General features: G+C 40.1%; 1 protein-coding gene and 1 long non-coding RNA gene across 3 annotated transcripts in view; one reads left to right on the forward strand and one right to left on the reverse strand.

Annotated features, from left to right (window-relative positions):
• The window catches only part of TTC27 (tetratricopeptide repeat domain 27), a 174353-nt gene that overhangs the window by 64867 nt on the left and 92271 nt on the right, over positions 1 to 17215 (forward strand). The window lies entirely within an intron of this gene.
• Positions 6094 to 16988, reverse strand: LOC116596022. Its single transcript, XR_004287977.1, has 3 exons — positions 16885 to 16988; positions 6434 to 6507; positions 6094 to 6271 (listed from the first exon to the last, which is right to left on the reverse strand). It is a non-coding gene; the product is annotated as an uncharacterized LOC116596022 (long non-coding RNA).

Here is a 17215-nt window from a genome sequence, read left to right on the forward strand (position 1 = left end):
AACCCTTTATCATTACTAACCCTTCTCCCATTTTGTCAGTTGTCTTTTAATTTTGTCGCTCATTTCCTTTACTGTGCAGAAAGTTTTTATCTTGGTGAACTTCCAATAGTTCATTTTTGCTTTTGTTTCCCTTGCCTCAGAAGACATATCTAGAAAAATGTTGTTATGGCTAATGCCAGAGAAATTACCGCTTGAGCTCTCTTCTAGGATTTTTATGGTTTCAGGTCTTACATTTAGGTCTTTCATCCATTTTGAATTTACTTTTGTCCACAGTGTAAGAATGTGGTCCAGTTTCATTCTTCTGCATGTTGCTGTCCAGTTTTCCCAACACCATTTGTTGAAGAGACTGTCTTTTTTCCATTGGATATTCTTTCCTGCTTTATGAAACATATAGTTGTGGCTCCATTTCTGGGTTTTCTATTATGTTCCAGTGATCTATATATCTGTTTTTGAAATAGTACCATACTGTTTTGATCACTACAGCTTTGTAATAGAACTTGAAGTCTAGAATCGTGATGTCTCCAGCTTTGCTTTTCTTTTTCAGGATTGCTTTGGCTATTTGGGGTCTTTTACGGTTCCATACAAATTTTAGGATTGTTTGTTTGGTTCTGTGAAAAATGCTGTTGTTATTTTGATAGGGATTACATTAAATATGCAGATTGCTTTGAGTAGTACAGACATTTTAACAATATTTGTTCTTCCAATCCATGAGCACAGAACGTTTTTCCATTTCTTTGTGTCCTCCTCAATTTCTTTCATAAGTGTTCTATGGTTTTCAGAGTACAGATCTTTTGCCTGTTTGGTTAGGCTTATTCCTAGGTATTTTAGGGGTTTTGGTGCAGTTGTAAATGGGATAGAGTCCTTGATTTCTTTTTTGGTTGCTTCATTATTGGTGTATAGAAATGCAACAGATTTCTGTATATTGACTTTGTATACTGCAACTTCGCTGAATTAATGTATTAGTTCTAGCAATTTTTTGGTGGAGTCTTTACAGTTTTTTTATATAGAGTACCATGTTGTCTTCAATAGTCAAAAGTTTGACTTCTTTCTTGACAATTTGGATGCCTTTTATTTCTTTTTGTTGTCTGATTGCCGAGGTAAAACTTAGAGTACTCTGTTAGATAGTAATGGTAAGAGTGGACATCCCTGTCTTGTTCCTGACCATAGAGGGAAAGCTCTTAGTTTTTCCCTATTGAAGGTGATATTATGGGTGTGGGTCTTTCATATATGGCATTTATGATGTTGAGGTATGTTCCATCTATACCTACTTTGTTGAAGGTTTTTATCAAGAATGGATGCTGCATTTTGTCAAATGCTTTTTCTGCATCTATTGAGAGGATCTTATCCTTTCTTTCATTAATGTAGTATATCATTTTGATTGATTTGCAAATATTGAACCACCCCTGCACGACTGCAGCCTCAGGTCTGTTTCTGACTCACTGGCTAAAAATCAGGGGTTCTACTGACCCCCACCTGGAGTCCGGTAATTTGCTAAAACAGCTTACAGAATTCAGGGAAACTTTACTATTACTGGTTTACTTTACTATTACTCGTTTATTATAAAGGATACAGATGAACAGCCAGGTGAGGCAGTACATAGGATGAGGTCTGGAAGTGTCCTGAGGACAGGAGCTTCTGTTCTTGTGGAGTTTGGGGTACATCACCTTCCCAGCATGCAGTTGGCTCACCAACCTGGAAGCTCTGTAAACCTGTTTTCTGGTTTTTACAGAGGTTCCATTATGTTGGCATGATTGATTAAGTCTTTGGCCATTGATGATGAACTCAATCCCCAGCCCTGCTCCCTTTTCCAGAGTTGGAAGTGTGGCTGAAACTTCCAGTCCTCTAACCCCTGGTTGGTTCCTATCTCAATTAGAACCCATCCTCCAGGAGTCACCTCAGTATCATGAACTAAAGAATGGGGCAAAGGGCTTATTACAAAAAACTGAAGATGCTTCTTTAACCCCTACTACTCAGGAAGTTATGAGAATTTTAAAAGCTCTATACCAGGAATGAGGGATGGAGATCAAATATTGTTATCCTATCACACCCCTAAGCTTCATTTTTATCATCTGCAAAAGAGGATAGTAATAGTACTTATAGCATAGGTTTGTGATGAGTATTGAAAGAGACAATATAAGAATTAATAAGATGTGGTTCCACAGGTACAGATTGTAAAAGGAAATAGAATTCACCCTAATGCAAAAATAATCAAAATTAATCTGCATTCAGGCATCATCTCCATTTATTACTAACGTTTTTTCTCGTCTGTTGACGAAATAGCATTTAGTCTCTTTCACAAATTGTCTGATAACCTAACTGTGATGCAGATTGATTGCCAAGAAAAATTTGAAATTTGCAAAAGATGTAGGATTTCATGAAGTCAATGACAGTGGTATTGCTAAAAATGTGTATTTTGCTTTGGAACAATTTAGTCTTAAGAACGATGTGAAGAGAGGTCCCTGGGGGGGTCAGTTAGTTAAACATCTGATTCCTGATTTCGGTTCAGATCATGATTGCAGGGTCATGGGATCAAGCCCAGTGTCAAGCTCTGCACAGGGTGTGGAGCCTGCTTTAGATTCTCTCTGTCCCTCTCGTCCCTCTCCCCACCCCTCTTTCCCTCTATAAAAAAAGAGAGAGAAAATAAGAAAAAAAGAGTGATGTGAAGAACTCCCATCCACCCTTCTGATGAGACCCCAGTTAAGTTTTATCAGTTGTCCTAATAATGTCCTTTGTAGCAAAAGGATCCAAGGACAGCATGGAGCTGCCTCACCCTTTCAGTTTCCTTCGTCTGGAACATTTTCTCAGGCCTTGCTTGACTTATGCGGGGTTGATGATTTTGAAGGTTACCAGCCAGTTATTTTGGAGACTGTGATGTTTTCTCATGATTAGATTCAGGTTACACAGTTTTGACAGTAACTTTCCAGAGGCGGTGGTGTACTCTTCTCACTCCGTCCCTCTTGGGGACCAGATGCTATGAGTTGTCCTGAGATGCTCTTTGATCACTGAATAAGGCCATGTTTGTGGATTTTCTCCCCAATGTAAAGTTATTTACTCTTTACCTTGTAAATAGTAAGCATTTGGGGGTAGTTACTTTGAGATTATCATCCAATTTTTATTCACTTGTTTTAGCATTTATTGAGGTTTCTTGACAGGGGAAGTTATCATGATGATTGCCAAGTGGCAATTTTCTTATTTTATAATGACTGTATAATATCTTAGTTGGTATTCTGCTATAGGTAAGAGCTTTATTTTCTTTTTATTTGTTTATTTATTCACTTATTTATTGATGAGAGTGCGGACTTGTGGGTTTCTATTTTATTCATTGGGATATAATCTTGTGCTGTCATTACTTACGTTACTGTTAATTTTTTATTTTGATGGAATTTCAGCTCACGTGAATAAGATAAGCTTCAGATAGAGTATATTGTTTGTTGCTATAGTAAAAGCAGAAGTGGATAATCTGTGTCTGAGAATGCTAATTATACCCAATTATCCATTCTTCTTTTGGTTTTAGAACCTGAGTTTTATCCAGGCATAAGACTTCCCATCCTCTTTTGCAGGTGGGAGGGACCATGTGATTCAGTTCTGAATAACAGATGTGGATAGAAGTGATGTATACCACTTCTGGATCATGTCCTTACAAGGGAGCGTATATACTCCCCTGGTATTTTATTCCTTCCTGTCGCCTAGAAAGTCAGGAGAAGTGGTCTGCCACCTTAGATCAGAGATGCCATGTGTTGAGGAATGCAGAGCTCTTTTACCAGCTCTGGATCACTTACCACTGGATTTATAAACGAGAAAGAAAATTGTATCTTGCTTAATAAGTATATTTTTTAAATTTCATTTTATAGTAGTTTAACCTGTATGGACCAAGCTGAGAGCACTTTATTGATGATGTTCCTGGAGGTATACAGATCACTGATGCTTGTTTGGTTTCCAGGTCTATAGGCAGCTCCTGCCCAGAACCTAAATGATGAAAGTGTTGGGGGTGGGGGAGGTCAGTGCATGTCCTAGGTCCAGGTGTTTCTTATTTTAATGAGGCTTGAGTTAGATTTTTAACTGGGAACATCTGAAGGAAATACATAATGAGATGTAAATACTGGGTAAAGTATGTTCCAGTTTACCAAATAATCATAAGCATAACTCGGTACTGTCTACAAAGCTGGTAGGAAGGAGGAGGAGGTGACTTAGGGACAGCGTATTTTGGAGTGTGTGGAGTACAGAGTCCTTCAGTCTGGTTCATGCTGGAGAACAGCATGACATAAAATGCTGGGAAGGGCTAACTGTTCTAGTTCCGGTATAAGGCTCCAGAGTGTGGATTTTTTCCCCTTGGAGTAAAAGGAACTATGGATAACATGACAGAAGTCAGAGTTTCAAAGAGAGTCTTAGGGTATGGTAGCATTTGAGAATGAGAATAGAAGCAGAGGCCTCAGTTGGGGGTTACTTTCATAGGCCTGCTTACTGGGAGCAGATTTAGTATGGATAGAAACACAGATCCAAGAGTGATTTGTGGTGTTGTTCTAAGATAAAGAAATCAGTTAATTTGCCTTCAAAGAAACTGAAGGTAAAATGAAAGATGGTCAAACTTTTAACATTTTTTTTTGGTATGGCTGCTGAAATTTAAACTCATAGGGGAAAATGTGCAGAGTAAGATTATTTTTCAAAGAAAGGTATCGCGAGCACTTTAAAAACAGTCTTTAAGAACTTTAAAGAAATTTTTTTAAAAAGAAATAGCTCCTCTGCATTTAAAAGTCTTAGTTGCCATGTAAAAGCAGAACTTTATTTGGATTAAATGAAGTTTTTGTTCAAAAAAATCCATGTAAATATAAAACAAACAAAAAATCCATGAAAACAAAAATCCCACGTTCCCTTCCAGAACTTCTCTGTGTTGGCATAGTTTGGCAAACCCACAAGAGGGTTACCAAGTTACTATAAATGTCAGTACTACTAACTTCCCAGGTGGCAAATATTTATTGAATTCTTAGTATGTACCAGGTATTGTACTGGGCCCTGGATATGCTAAGATAATTAATATGTCAGCTTTCAGGAGCTTACATTCCAAGGGCCAGATTTTTAGTCTTGGAATTATTTTCTACCTCAACTTTTTCAGCCCCCTCCCTCTGTCTGCAAAATACATTGCAGTTACCATGTCCTTTTTGCTTTTCTTCCTGCTCACAGTTCAAATTTATTGAGGGCCTACTATGTGCTCTACGGTTTGTCACATACTGTTTTAACCATTTTACTTCTTTTCACTGAGTAACATCGTATCTCAGAGCCCTTTATGTTATTGTCACAGGTTGTTTTATCCAGAACAGTGAGACACAGAGATCAGGGTTCCGTGCCACTTGAAGAGTAACAGGAGAGAGTGGGATTGGGCTGAGGAAGAAGTTACACGGAGGTGCAGGCCCAAGACAGCTCAGGCTATTTGCCAGGCTGAGTGTACCCCTGACCTTCTACCTTCCCTTCCCCACCACTGGAGATATAGGCGGCCCTGGAAGGGGGCGAGACCTCAGGCCAGGTGCTGTCAGTGGCTGTGGGGGACGCTGAGACAGCTGACAGCCGGGGACCATGTGTGCACCCCACTCCCTGCACCTGGGCCCAGTGTCGAGCAAAGAAGGAAGGTAAAGATGTGGTTTCATGACCAGCACTTTAAATTATTCTCGCTGAATTGCTCCTGTTGTATTGAAGTTTATTTATTAAAAGCTAATTTCACACTAAGCAGAATATTGAAATAACCAAGTGTTAAAGTGATCACATATGCATATTTTTGTATAGATCTTTGGTCAAGGCGACCACACATAAATTTTTCAAATTTTATTTTGGGAAACAGTTTAAATGGTTTTTTTGTATGTTTGTTTGTTTGTTTCAGCTTTAAATAGTACTAGATTACATTTATTTATTAATGAAAGATATACTGACTTGGAAATGATTGGCTTTATTTTCATCTCTTACATTAACCTTGGCATAGGAAATAACTAAGTCGTCATTCAGTTTTCTTTTGGAGCGGCAGTTAAACTCAAAAAGTAGAGAGGTAAATTTGTCCATAAGTACATAGCATATCTTTTTAATTTGAAACTTATGTTATTCTCTGAATTATACACATTATATTTTTGGGCATCAAATAACAAAAGGATGTGTTTGAGGAAAATAGGGTAAAGAAGGAGCCACGTCACTGTGCTCTCTCACATCTTGCCGTGTCTTGGCCATCGTATGTTTCATATTTCCCCGTCTGCCATCCAAATCCTGCATTCTGAACCCTATATACTTTTGCCTATAGAACAAGATGAGGAGTTGTTATTTCTGCCTTTACAGGGTGATACCGCAGAGAAAATCACTTCACGCCCCAACCCAGAAATTTTGGAAATTAGCCAGATCATGTGACTGGGTGAATGCAGGATTTGTCTAATTTTCTGTCCCTTGTTGAGCCATTTACCTCATCATCTGAACTCTTGCCAATTCTCTGATTCAGCGTTTGATAGTCCTGTGTTTGTTGAAGTTGCTGCATCCCTGAAGAATAAGAGGAAAATGGTTTTTTAAATACCTGTATATAAAACAATGTTTAGAAGAAATTCTGTTTTAGTTTCTGTGAAAATCTGTTTCCTTCCTCAGCTGTTATAACGTGATAAAACGATAAGCTGTTAAAGCTGAAAGAAAAATAAGCCAGAAGGAGCTGTTTAGGGAAAAGCTTAGTCTTGTCATATTACGAGTTGAGGAAGTGCAGGTGGGATGAGGTCAGGTGACTCGCCCCGATGGCCTGGCTGCTTAAGGACAGAGTCGTGACTAACGGGCACAGTGATGAGCAGCTACATGGAACGATGTGATGGCAAGTCCCGAAGATGGCGATTTGGGAGGGATTTCTGAGACAGGCCAGACTTAAAGGGAGAATATTGCATCCCACCGAAAGTAAATAAACCAATGTTACAAGATCCATCGAGGAAGAAGGAGCTTCAAATTGAGGACAGTCCGTTTAAAACACCTATCTTGTGAAAAGTATCCTAGGCTGGAGTTCTTTAATGACTGCATGTTTGATGGTCATGATGAAGAAAATGATGTTTATGGAAACACTGAGTGGTTAGGATTCAGAAGCAAGAATTAAAGTGAGATTATATTCTCTAGTCCTTATTCATACCCTGCTTTTGATTATTTTATGTTCATTATTAAAATAATCTTGCTTAACAAATTTTATTTTTATTATTGATTTATTTTTAAATTTTTTTTTAAAAGATTTTATTTATTCATTTGACAGACAAAGATCACAAGTAGGCAGAGAGGCAGGCAGAGAGAGGAGGAAGCCGACTTCCTGCTGAGCAGAGAGCCGATGCGGGGCTCGATCCCAGGACCCTGGGACCATGACCTGAACTGAAAGCAGAGACCGTAACCCACTGAGCCACCCAGGCGCCCCTACTCAATCATCTCTTAACCCTGTTAATCTAGTAAGGACAGCCTGCCCGTGTTCAGGTAGCTGTGCCTCTAAAGATGATTTTCCAACAGGGATCTTTTCCTTCACCTTTGAATTTCTGGGAGGATAATGCATTGAACTGGGAATTGGAGATTATAGCAGTTTTCTGTCACTAGAGACTCTTATACTGCATTTGACTTTTTTTTTTTTTTTTTTACTGTAGTAGTTAATTGATTTTTAACATTTTTTAAACGAGTTTTAGTTTTCTAAGAACATCTGTTCTTAATACTAGAGTTGTACCCATGCTTTGATGGAATAGGTGTTTTCCATCATGTTTGATTCTGGAGGGAGAAGGGTCCAGAACAGGATGATTGGTGCTGTTGTGGAGAGCATCGCTCCCGCATAGGCTAAAACACTTCTCTTTTAAAAGCTGATAGTCCTGGGGAGCCTGGGTGGCTCAGTCAGAGAAGCATCCCACTCCTGGTTTCAGCTCAGGTCGTGGTCTCGTGATTGTGAGATCGAGCCCCACATCAGTCGAGAGATTCTGTCTCCTCCTCAGTCTCTAAAATAATAAATTAAAAAAAGAAAGAAAGAAAGCCAATAGCCCTTTCTTTACATGGCTTTTTAATTTCTAGTAATGATTAAAGGCATGTCATAACAAAAACCTTAATCAGGGAAAAACTGATAATGTCAGGAATTATACAATGAGCCTTGTACTTGTTTTTGGATAATTTCATAAAGGGGTCCTCACATTATTTTTTGCACTGAGGGAAAACCACTTGTCTGGCTTTATATGTAACACCTGGACCAAGTCCGTGGTTAGTAGTGGCCAAGTATGTTTTGTTTTTATAACCTATGTCACTGTTTTTAATTGCTCTTAATTATAGAAGTAATACCTGCTAATTATAAAAAGTGTAAGCAATGGAGAAGCAGAAGAGAAAAACTGTGTTTTCCCCCCACCTTGCTTACCTTCCAGTCTCAATTGGTAACCTTCTAGACTTATTTCTCTGCATAAATAAACGGTACGCTTAAACCTCAGTCGGATCGTGCAGTCTGTATTACTTTATACCTTTTTGCCTCTTAAGGAACAGCCTGATCAGCTCTGTGTGCCAGTACCTGTGGCGCTAGCTCACTCATTCCAGCAGCCCTATGTCACTCTGTTAAATGGAGGCACTGTGATTTATTGAACCTATCCCCTATTTTTGAAGGTGCCCTTTAATTAATGTATTTTGATTTTTAAACTGCATGTTAGAAGCTTTCATACTACACATAGTAAAAAAAAGTCTACTCAGAAGGATCTCAGGTGCAAGATGTAAATTCTCCTCCAATTCCCAGTTCACTTTTTAGCAGCTTCTTTTTTGTTGTTGTTCTAGTAATTTCCTTTATAACTTTAAATATTTATGTTACTATTATACTTCTTTAAATGCTTATACTCTTTTTCTTGATTTTTCAACTTTTTTTTTAAAGATTTATTTATTAGGGGGAGCGGGGGCAGTAGCAGAGGGAGAGGGAGAGAAAATCTTAAGCAGATTCCACTCTGAGTGTGGAGCCTGATGTGCGGCTCGATCTCATGACCTTGAGATCACAACCTGTGCTGAAACCGAGAGTTGGATGCTTAACCAACTGACTCATCCAGGTGCCCCTTAATTTATCAATTTTAGATAGAGTCTGTTGCCTCCACACTGTGAATTATGGATAAGTCAGTACATCTCTTATCCCCTTTTCAATTTTTATGACTTTTTTTTGCGATGGTTAGGGATTGTTACTCTACATTTTATTCTGTAATTTATGTCATCTGTTTTTAGCCATATGTTGATTTTTAAAATTTTAAATCAGTTTTATAGTATAATTATGATTATATGACTATTTTAATTATATAATCAAATACTGTGATTCTACCTATAGAGAAAAAAATCATATGCTTTGTCTCTGAACTTTTGCTACTTGACAAAGGCTGTCACAGCAATCAGGGTCTGGGAGATTCTCCATTTGTTCCTTTTTCGCCTTTTTTTTTTTTTTTTTAAACTCCTAGGTCATAGCTACCACTGTTTCTTTGATCTTTGTTGTTACATTCATTGTTTTCCTTGTCTTTTTATGTTACTTCCTGTGTAGCTTTCATCTGAAGGACATGGGTGGTAAAATTTGAGTCTTTGTGAATGTATTTTTCCAGCAGAATTTATTAGTTGGGTTGGGTATCAAATTCTAGTTTCAAAATCATCTTTCCATGGGACTGTAAATGAGATCATTTCTTTAATATTGTCCAGCATCCCAGTTTACTGATAAGTGGCAGTTTGATTACCATTACATTTTTTAAAAGATTTATTTATATATTTTTGAGAGAGAGAGAGAGAGTACAAGCAGGGGGAGGGGCAGAGGGAGAGAGAGAATCTCAAGCAGATTCCCCGCTGAGTAAAGAGCCCAACATGGGGCTTGATCCCACAACCCTGAGATCATGATCTGAACTGAAATAGTTTGAGCTGCCTAACCAAATGAGCCACCCAGGAACCCCATTATTGTTCATTTTAAGTGATTTTTTTTCTTGTCTTTTAGAACACTTCTAGAATTTTCTTTCCATGCTTGGGATTATGGATGTTTGAATGTGAGCATGGGTTCCGGAGTTGTACAATGTGGTTCAGATCCCATCTCTACCATGTACAAGCTGCTTCTGTCTTGCACAAGTTGCCTAACCTCTTGGTGCCTCAGTTTCTTCATGTGTATAATAAGATAAATATACTTACTATGAGGGTTTTATGAGTTAATATTTAGAACAGTGTCTCTCAGGAAGGAGGTGCTTAACAAATGTCATAACTGTTATTATTCTCTTGGGAGTACACGGTGGTCTTTAAATGTGATCAGTCATGTCTCTGTAGTTCAAGGGTCTTTTCTTACATTTATTTCTTTAATTATACTTCCCCATTTTTTTTAAGCCTTCTTCTATAGTCTGATTCTGCAGTAGGAATTCTAGTAAACTTCTGTGAGACCTACTGAATTTATCTTGTATGACTCTTAACTTTTTTTTGTGCTTTCTTTTTCTTTGTATTTTTGCTAGATGTCATAGGAGATTTCTTTAACCTTTTTTTCTAGATCACTAGTTTTGGTTATTAGCTTAATTCCTAATATTATTGTGCTTATCCTTATAATTTTTTATTTTGATAATTTTTTTTCTTTCTTTCTCCTTTTTTTTTAAACAGTTATTTTCAGGTGTATAATATAGTGATTCAATAATTCTATGCATTTTTTCTCAGTGCTCATCAAGATTAGTCCACTCTTAATTCCCTTTATTTCATTAAAAATAATACTTGACAATTTTTAATTTCCAGAATTCTGTATTTTTCTTTTTTAAAGATTTTTATTTATTTATTTATTTGAGACAGAGAGAGAGCACTAGTAGGCAGAGAGGCAGGCAGAGAGAGAGGGGGAAGCAGGCTCTCTGTTGAGCTCAATCCCAGGACCCTAAGACCATGACCTGGGCTGAAGGCAGAGGCTTAACCCACTGAGCCACCCAGGTGCCCCTGTATTTTTCTGATTGTTCTTTCTGATACCCTTTTATTGTTTTATTGATGTGATACCTCATTTAATTTCTTTGCACATTGTTAATTAGAATTTTAAAAATTCTCTTCTTTCCATGAATTCTCTCTCCTCAATAGTAAATTATCTTATATGTTCATCTTGGCCCTTCTTTTCTTGGTCTTGCTTTTCCTTAACTTCCTGATGATCACCAGTGTTCATTGTACTAGTGGTTAATGTGAGCTCTGTCTGTGGTTATATGGGTTTCTTTGTCTGAGAGACCTTTCCCTGGAATGGAAGGGCTGACTACATACTGCACACCTGGCCAGGGTGTGTCTAACTGGCAGACTCCATTAGGGTTGCCAAGAATCTTCCTTCTACACCTTCCCCTAGGGCCTTAAACTTTGGATCTGAGTTAACTGATGTTGTAACAGATGCTTCTCTTTTCAGATAGGCTCCGTATATCCTGTTGCTTTATTCCCTGATTGCTTTCCTCCAACAAGACATGTAAGATCTGGAAAGCCTCTCCTAGATGGTGTGAGCAAGCAGCGTGCTTTGGCCTAGGGGCCAGAGAAGGTATCCAGAGGAGCTGGTCGCAGTGCCAAGATCCCAAGTGAAGAGCCAGTAACAAGAGATACAGACACTCTGTGAGGAAGACCTTCTCTCAGTCATTGTCTGAAGCATCAGCCAGTGGTAGTAAGTCACAGAAGTCATAGCCTAGAATATTGGGTCACCTTCATCAGAGTGACAACCCAACAGGTAAACTAAATAATCTGTGAGGTTTTCTTGGACCATTGAACTTAGGGAAACTGCAACAGATACAAAAGGCTTCAAGTGCTTCATAGAGACACCTGTTCGTCAAGAGCAAGGTTCAGGTGTTTCAAGGACAGGATGGCAGGGTCAGAAAAAAGATCTAACAGTTCAGAAAATGTGTATGAGGTTGATAATATGCAGAACTAGCTCTGAATCAAATCTCTTAACATAAGGCCTCCCTTTCTGCTGCTAGACCAAAGCCAGACCCTGGGTCAAGGCATCACAGTAGAATTGCCCTCTGCCTGTAGTCATCAAGAGCACTTGGCAGGAGGGCAGGAGTTTGGGGTAGAAAGCCAGCTTATGTGGACCATCTCAACTTTATTTAAAAAAAAAATTGTTTATTTTAGAGTGAGAGAGGGAGAGCATGCATGTGTGTGAGCAGGGAAAGGGGCAGAGGGAGAGGGAGAGAGACTCTTCCAGCAGACTCCCTGTTGAGCAAGCAACCCAACCCAGGGCTCCATCTCTGGACCCTGAAATCAGGACCTGGGCCAAAATCAAGAGCCGGCCACTTAGCTGACTGAGCCACCCAGCGCCCCTCAATTTTAGAATAGTTACGTAAATATGTGGTTCTCTGTTTTTTGTTTTTTTTTTTTAAAGATTTTATGTATTTATTTGACAGAGAGAAATCACAAGTAGATGGAGAGGCAGATAGAGAGAGAGAGGGAAGCAGGCTCCCTGCTGAGCAGAGAGCCCGACACGGGACTCGATCCCAGGACCCTGAGATCATGACCCGAGCCAAAGGCAGTGGCCCAACCCACTGAGCCACCCAGGCGCCCCAGTACATGGTCTCTTAAAGAGGTGGGGCTATGACTGCAACAAAGAAGGTGAGGGACCCAAATGTAGGTTATAATGTTTAGTTACACTTTGCTGGAGGCATGTTCTCAGATGCAGGTAAGAGCTCCCTAGTACTCCCCAGTTTCCCAGCAAGCTGTCCAGCTTTATAGGATGGCATCCCGTGGCAGCCAGTGCCAGAAACTCCCCTTGGCATTGACACAGGGGTGAGGGATATTTTATGCCTACCTGGGACCTCCCATCCTTCAGCCAAATAATCATCGTGAAGGGAAGGCATCCCCCAGCAGACCCAGACTTCTGACCCATCTTAGCTTCATTCTGAGTTTTGTGAGAAAGGATTTCTGAAGTTGTTTTATCCCATAACGAGTAAGAGAATTATACCACTTTAATATCTTCATCATTTCTCACCAAGACCGTTGTAACTGTCCATACTTTTTCTCCTCACCACCTGGTTGGTCCTTTTGTTGAAAAATCAAAAATCAACTGACCACACTTATGTGGTTTATTTCTGGGACTGTGTTTTTTGTTTTTTTTTTTTCCTTCTATCTTTTTAAGATTTTATTTATTTATTTGACAGAGAGAGAGAACAAGCAGGGAGAGCTGCAGAGGGAGAAGCAGACTCCCCATTGAGCAGGGAGCCTGATGTGAAGCTCCATCCCAGGACCCTGAGATCATGATCTGCACCAAAGGCAGACACTTAACTGACTGAGCCACCCAGGTGCCCCAGACTGTGTTTCCAAAACTGTATTTTTGCACTTACTTAATGGTATTATACTTTGTTTGGAAACCTTTCTATCTTTACATCCAGAATGTGAGCTTCTTGAGGGGTCAGGTTCTCTCATTTATTTTTGTATTCTTAGAATAGGCATTCAGTGGATGTTTGCTAAATGTTGAATTTGGGAAAAAAAATCATGTTTGAATTAGCTACTTATTAGCAGGACTATTTGGGGATTGGCTAAATTAAAGATTAAATTGTTGTCTGGCACTTGAGTAATCCACGAGCTGTAGAGACCAGCCTTTCTAATATCATTCCAGGCCAGACCTTCAGCCCAGTGCCAGAGCTAACAGGAACAGAGCGATCTCCGTGATCACAGAGGTTAACGTAGCATTCCCAGAAGGTAGTAATTCACAGTTTGGTTGGCTGTATTTTTTCAAGGGGAGGGAAAAGAGATAAAGGAATGTTAGTTTTTCCTTACAGGGTTTCCTAAAAAGTGATGAATTATGTGGATTAATCACTACTTTTTGAGGTTGTTAGAAGTGATAAGAGCACTAGAGTCCACGAATTTACTTAATTAACTAGAAATATGTTCACTCTGTGTTTCTCAACATCCCAAAAAACCGAAGATTTTTCTTTGTATCACAGACTAGTCATTTGTTCTGCATTAAAGACTTCTCTCTCATATTTTAGCATCTTGGGATATGTGTGTGCTCTGTTATTTATATATATAGAGAGAGAGAGAGAAAGAGAGGGAGGGAGGGGGAGAGAGAGAGAGAGAGGGAGAGAGCGCGCACTTCATAAAAGCACATCCTCATGCATTGTACTTGGTGGGCTTAGTATTGACCTTGATGTGCAACCATTTGCATGAGTGGGAGAGTATGTGCCCTTGTGGGACACGCAGTCTAGTAATTCCCGCTGACGGTGGCTGTACTGGGCTTGCCTAATGAGTGGGTATGGCTTTAAACTTTGAGAAATTGCATTTGATTTTTATACTTATTTTGAACATCCTTCTCCTAAAGGTGCTTGTGAAGGTCAGATTGAAGTTTAGAGTCTTTCAAACCCTTTACCCTTCTACTTCAGTAAAATTTTAAGAACAGGTTTCAGTAAGAATCTTTTCATTGGAGGGACAGAAACCCCTTTAGACTGACTGGAAGAAAGGAAATGTCCTGGCCATTATTGCTGGGAAGTCTTGGGGTATGCCAGTCTCAGTGCCAGCTGGATTCAGGGGCTCAAACGGATCATCAGGTCTTTTTCTGTCGTTTCTCTGCCTGCATCCTCCCATCTCTGGTTTTCTCTGCCTGCTTCAGTATCAGAAGGTCTGTTTTCTGAGAAGTACCAGCTTCTGTTGTCCACAGACCTCACAACCCCAGGGGGGAAAGAGAGATCACATAACGTACCCAAGGTTAAGGCCCCTAGCCTCTTGTGCTTCACTCCTCCTGTCTGTGGAACGAAGAGAGCAGTAAGTAGCACACACACGTGGGGCGGTCAGAAGATTGACGTTTGTGAAACACTTGGAATAGTGCCTGGTACATAGTAAACCCTCAATAAATCTTGACTGGTATTATCATATGATAATATCAGTATGATCCTTCTTATGACTCACTAAAAGAAGTCATTGCAATCTGGAAAATTGAAAAACTTGGGGGTAATTACAGTGCTTCACCTTTAATACACTGAGACATGCCTTTGAGTTTTTTAAAAAGCCGAAAGTTGACAACATGTCCATTCTAGCTCTGTACTTCACCTGCGTTAGTCACCATTTGCAGCATGTGATTGTTACTGTGCTTTTATATGTTGGAATGATTAAGGCTAACTACTGTTTATTTAGAATTGTGCATAGTTACTACTGTTTACTGACCGCTTATCTGCCGGGTGCCAAATAATCCTAGCCTGTAGGCATTATCTATATGTTTACTAGTGAGAAAAATGAAGGGCAGAGATTTTAAGTGACTTACCTAAGGTCTTGTAGCTGGGCTAGAATTCAAACCAGGTCTCCCTTGGATTTTGAAATCCGTGCTTTCCAAGTTAATCCATCATGCTACAGTGTTCCAAGGAAGCTATGAGAACTGGCTTAAAAAAGACAAAAGATCAGTATAAGACCTGGCATCCTCTAGAGGAAAGGAATTGCATGAACACAGGCAGGAAGCAGTGAATACAGGCTTTGGTGAGAAAGGCTTGGGTTGCAGAATTCTCCCTCTCAAGGCCAGCAGTTTAGGTGGACGGGGAAGGAAATAGAATGCTCACTCTCGGACGAGGTGCCGGGACAGAGGAGAACACACAGACGGGCGAGAAGGGGCTTTTGCCAAGGCCAAGTGAAGGGGCTGCCGTGAGGGCTGAGAGGCTAAAACCAGGACATGGGTTTCATCGTAATTGTTTTGTACAAAATAGGCACTGGTTAGTTCATAGATAAGTGGAACGAAGAATGGGACAAGTGATATATGCATAAAGTGAACTTTATTAGTAACAGTAAGCACAGAGATTAAAAACCCTAGACAGTCATGGAAGTGTAAAAAGTAGGTAAAAGCGAAGGAACTTGAGTAAAGTGATGGAAGAAAGGACACCAGCTCCCAAAGGTGACACTAAACGATAACTCTGGTTAGATTCCAGGCAGGGACACGTTTAAGTTGTGTAGACGGAGTCGGACTGGGTTGACTCAACGGGAACATCAGTTTTCCCTCGGTGAATACCCTGTGCACATCCTAACAGCCTTATGCAACATTTCCCAAACTTGCCCGGACATGTGAACCACTTCTGAGGTGCTTGTTAAAATACAGGTCTGCAGCCCAGCCCTCAGCGATTTGTGGTCGGCGATTATGGGCGCTTCTGAGACAGACTGCCTTGGGCAGAGGTCAGCTGTTCGTTCGTCTTTAGGAGCTCCAGATGTTTTTCTGTCTCACATCCCAGTGCTTAGAGAGCAGAGCTAAAAGGCCATTTACAAGGTCTGGAGGCCAGCGTTGTGATTTAAGAGGAGACCATGTACTGGAAGGAACCTTAGTTGAGAGTGTTCTTATCAAAGTCTGGGGCTAATGGACATTGAGCTCTGAGGACAGGAGCTTAGCCCTGACACCTACTGAGGAAGGTAGGGTGTAATTATCATTCAACTTAACTACTTTAACTTTTTTAGAAAAGGTGATAATTGGAGTTTAAAACTTCCACTTAGGTTTTAATTACAAATATGTTATCCTTTGCACTCTCACAATCCTTGTAGATTATAAACAGACTGACTTGTGTTCTCATTTCCTAATTTTTTTAAAGATGATGAAAAAGAACTTGTAAGTATTTCCTGGGGCACCTGGGTGGTTCAGCCGGTGAAGCATCAGACTCGTGATTTTGGCTCAGATCATGATCTCAGGGTTGTGAGATTGAGCCCTATGTTGGCTCCGTGCTGGCCGTGGAGCCTGCTTGAGATTCTCTCTCTTTCTGTCCCCTTGCCCCTCCCCCCCCCATTAAATATTTCTTTAAACACTAAGCAAGGGGAAGTTTGGGGAGGAAATTGGAGGTGGGCAGATGTGGGGATGGCATTCGAGACAGCGCATTGCTAATTCTAATTCAGCAGTTTTCAAAGGGTGATTTGTAGAACCCTAGGGATCCCAGACCATTTCAGAATACCCGCAGGTCAAAATCATCTCCCTAATAATACCAGGATATTATTTACCTTGACAGTCTGTGCATGCTGAATCAGCAGAAGCAGTGTGTGTCGGGGTGGGGGCGTCAGACTTCTGGCCCCTTCACCTGAATCAAGGTCGGAGCTCCAAACCGTGCTGGGAGTCATCGTATGCTTCACCGCCACGCTGTCAGTTTCCAAAAAAAAAAAAGTTGTCTTTTTGGATGCCTTTGACAAAGCAGTGAATATTACGTTATTAAGTCTTTACCCTTGACACTGTATCTTTCCTAATATTCTATGTGGTGAAGTGGGAAGCACTTAGAAAACACTTGGGCCTCGGGGCGCTTGGGTGGCTCAGTGGGTTAAAGCCTCTGCCTTCAGC

The sequence above is a fragment of the Mustela erminea genome, chromosome 7, assembly GCF_009829155.1.
Source record: "Mustela erminea isolate mMusErm1 chromosome 7, mMusErm1.Pri, whole genome shotgun sequence".
Lineage (NCBI taxonomy): Eukaryota > Metazoa > Chordata > Mammalia > Carnivora > Mustelidae > Mustela > Mustela erminea.